A 3,862-nucleotide genomic window follows, 5' to 3' on the forward strand; every position below is an offset into this window, starting at 1 on the left:
ACTTAATAATTACTTGTGTGGCCTTGGGTAAGCCACTTAACCCCATTGCCTTGCAAAAAAATCCAAAACAAAAAAAAATCAACCCTCCAAGAAAAAAGAAATGTTTATTGAGCACTTTTTTTTTGTTTTTGCAAGGCAATGGGTTGAGTGACTTGCCTAAGGTCACACAGACACTGAACACTTTTAAGTTTAATTGGAATTATTAACATTTTCATGTTCATTTTCTTGTTGACAATCAACAAAACAATCAAAGTCCTAAATTGTAGCATTTAAGAACTGACTTTAGCACACTCTTGGCTACATGCCTGCCTTTTTAAAAAAGGTTCTCCCTCATTGTAATCCAACAAATTTTATTTTATACATTAAAACACTAATCTGAGGGCTTCCTCTCTGGCTGCCATCTTGGTAACCCGCGTGTGTTCCCCTGTCTCCGGCTCTTCTCCCTGCGACCCCGCAAGTGCTAGCCCCGGGCATCTGCGCTGCTCCGTTTTCGCTCCGGCAAGATGAAAGAAACGATTATGAACCAGGAGAAACTTGCCAAGCTGCAGGCGCAAGTGCGCATCGGTGGGAAAGGAACTGCTCCGAGAAAGAAGAAGGTGGTTCATAGAACAGCTACAGCAGATGATAAGAAACTTCAGTTTTCCTTAAAGAAACTAGGAGTAAACAATATCTCTGGTATTGAAGAGGTGAATATGTTTACCAACCAGGGAACAGCGATCCACTTTAACAACCCTAAAGTTCAGGCGTCATTGGCAGCAAACACTTTCCACTATTACAGGCCATGTTGAGACAAAGCAGCTAACAGAAATGCTTCCCAGTATCTTAAACCAGCTTGGAGCTGACAGTCTGACTAGCTTAAGAAGACTGGCAGAGGCTCTGCCCAAGCAACCTGTGGATGGAAAAGCACCACTTGCCACTGGGGAGGATGATGATGATGAAGTTCCAGATCTCGTTGAGAATTTTGATGAGGCTTCTAAGAACGAGGCAAACTGATTTGAGCATCAACTTCTGAAAGTTAAAACTTGAAAGTTATATGGAGCTGCTATTTTATATCGTGTGACTGCTTTTTTTCTTTTTCTTTTCCTTTTTTCTTTCGGTTACTGTTTTTGTTTATGGATCTAGAGATTTAGATCTCTAATATTTTGAAGCCCGTTGGACATGGCAGCTCTTTTCATTTATTGCTTATACACAATTCATTCTTTGCAGCCTAACAAGCCTGGAATTAAAATTAGGAAAAAAGGTCAATAAAATCTTTACCTAGTAAAAAAAAAAAAAAAAAAAAAAAAAACCACTAATCTGAGAAGAATTCAGAAGATTACCCAGAAACCATAATACAAACAGTTTGGAAATTCTTGCTCCAGGGTTAATAGTGGGGGGAGAGGAGAGGATGTCTGGAAAAGTGGGTGGATGATTAAGTGACCATAGTTTCCTCAGCAAGGGCAGTAGATAAGACAGTAGTTTTCAATTGTTTAATTTCTTTTTAAATTGTGTATGCCTATATGCTGCTATATCCAAACAAATTATTGGCATAGTAAATAGAGATATGGTCTCAAAGTCAGGAAAGTCTGATGTTGTAAGCCGGGATACTATGAAGCAGATGCAGCTCCAATGAACTTCTCTCATATGTGAGTCCTCAGACCCACCCTATTTATTGGATTTGGTCTTCTCAGACCACGGGATCGAGAATGTGTGCTTCTTTAGGTGAGGGAAGGCAAGTCAGTGAGCATATTTACTGGTAGACTAAAGACAGCTGGAGCACTGGGATTGGAATCAGGAAGACTCATCTTTAAAAGAGTTCAAATTCCATCTCAGATACTTGCTAAGTTGTGTGATTCTGGACAAGTCACTTAACCCTGTTTACCTTAGTTCCTCATCTGTAAAATGAGCTTGGAGAAGGAACTGACAATAGTCCAATATCTTTGCCAAGAAAACCTCAAATGGGGTCATGAAGACCAGAACACATGTAGACTGAACAATAACAAAGACAACTGTGCTCAGCTGTTTTACTTAGTGTTATAAATGGCTCGTGAATACTTAGTCCAGACTGATTAAAATTTTTTTTTTATTGAGACATCTTAATAAAAGGCACACCTCTCTCAAGGGGAGAGGGGCACTGAATCCCTGAAATGCTAGGTGTTATTTGCACTTGGAAAGGGTTGTTCCTGCCCCTTCGTGCTAATCATTGGCTGGGGTCACAAACTGAATTGATATATTTGCCCCCATATATTTTTCCTGCCCTGCTCTTTATACTAAAGAGCAAGAAGAGCTACCTCCTTGATCATGTGCAAAGAAGGACCCAGACCCTAGGTTAACCCAGAACTAGGTGGGACAGACCTGACCTAATCTCAGGTTGAGGCTAAATCTTTTGTCTTAACTCACAAACCTGCCCATAAGCAACAATACAGACAGACTTTGTAATATAAACTAACAATCTCCCTTCACATTCTTGTGGAGCCCAAACACCCCCAATTCCTCACCTTAGTAAAGTAATTGTTTACTTGAACAGTTTTAAAAAAAAAAGGTCTTCTGGGTTATCAATTCATCCAGTTCTACAGCCAATTAAGAGGTTTACATATTACAAGACCCTGCTTATGATTAGGTTCTTCTAATGCCCTTTCTCCCATCAACCCTGAAAGATTCCAGAGTGAACTGGAAACTGTAAGAGAATACTTACACATGTTTTGTACCAACTACCAGGAAGGACAAATCTAAGCATGCTGCATGACCCCATTTCAATCAGAACCATAGAGAAAAGTTGCCCAAGTTCATACCAAACATCCAGGAACCATATAATAAGTTTCCTTTGGCAAAGCTTAGGACTAGGGAAAACAAAGGGGTGAGGGATAGGGATAAGGAAAAAGGATAAGGATAGGAATAAGGTCTTTTCAACTGTCCCAAATTAAACTCAGCCACACCAAGTTCTGAACAGTAGACACAGGAAGAACTCTGGAGGGGTCAGTTTTGGAGAGAACTTGAAATTTATTTATTTGTTTATTTATTTATTTATTTTAGGTTTTTGCAAGGCAATAGGGTTAAATGGCTTGCCCAAGGCCACACAGCTAGGTAATTATTAAGTGTCTGAAGCCAGATTTGAACTCAGGTACTCCTTACTCCAGACCAGTTGCTCTATCCACTGCTCCACCTAGCTGCCCCCAGCTTGAAATTTATTGTTACTTTTGTGCTTTAGGGTCTTTTTTAGAAAGTCCACAGTATATCAAAAACCAATAGCTTAGGCTATTGACACTATAAGATTGATTTGTAAATCAGTTGGTAAGTTAGTCTGATTCTGGATTTCAAGGAACAGAAAATACAACTGTGTTTTTCTAAAAATCTAAACACTATAGAATTTATTGAAAAAATATACAAGCCATCAGGGATAAAATAAAAATATAAAAGACAAGGGTATACACATTTGCCATTCTGTTCTGCTGGCTACTCAGTTTCTCAGCTGTCCTGACAAACAAGACAATCTTTTCCTGACCCTGAAAGACACATTCTAGTTAGTTCCTGGACTGTAGCCCTGTAAAGAGCTGAAAGGCAAGTCTTAATGATGACACTTAGGGACATTATTTTTACTCAGAAAGCAAAAGGGACCCTGGACTCTTTCAAATGCATAAGTACACACACACACACACACACACACACACACATACATACATATATATACATATATATGTAGAATTCATTTTATATTTCTATCTCTCCTTGTGCTTTGGTCCTCTGAAGACAATCCTAATCCTAAAGGCAACTTCCAGATACTTTTCCTCTCTCCCCAGTGCAAAACTGTTCTGATCTCTTTCCTCCTTTTAAAATCACAAGCTACAATTAACCCCTTCAACTTCAGCTTTACACTCTTATCTGG

The 3,862-nt window shown here is 39.2% G+C and overlaps 1 pseudogene; it reads left to right on the forward strand.

Moving 5' to 3' along the window:
- The first annotated feature begins 386 nt into the window (after nt 1-386).
- LOC141497891 (transcription factor BTF3 pseudogene) lies at nt 387-1,288 on the forward strand (annotated as a pseudogene).
- Nucleotides 1,289-3,862: the final 2,574 nt, after the last annotated feature.

This window comes from Macrotis lagotis, chromosome X (assembly GCF_037893015.1).
Source record: "Macrotis lagotis isolate mMagLag1 chromosome X, bilby.v1.9.chrom.fasta, whole genome shotgun sequence".
Taxonomy (NCBI): Eukaryota; Metazoa; Chordata; class Mammalia; order Peramelemorphia; family Peramelidae; genus Macrotis; species Macrotis lagotis.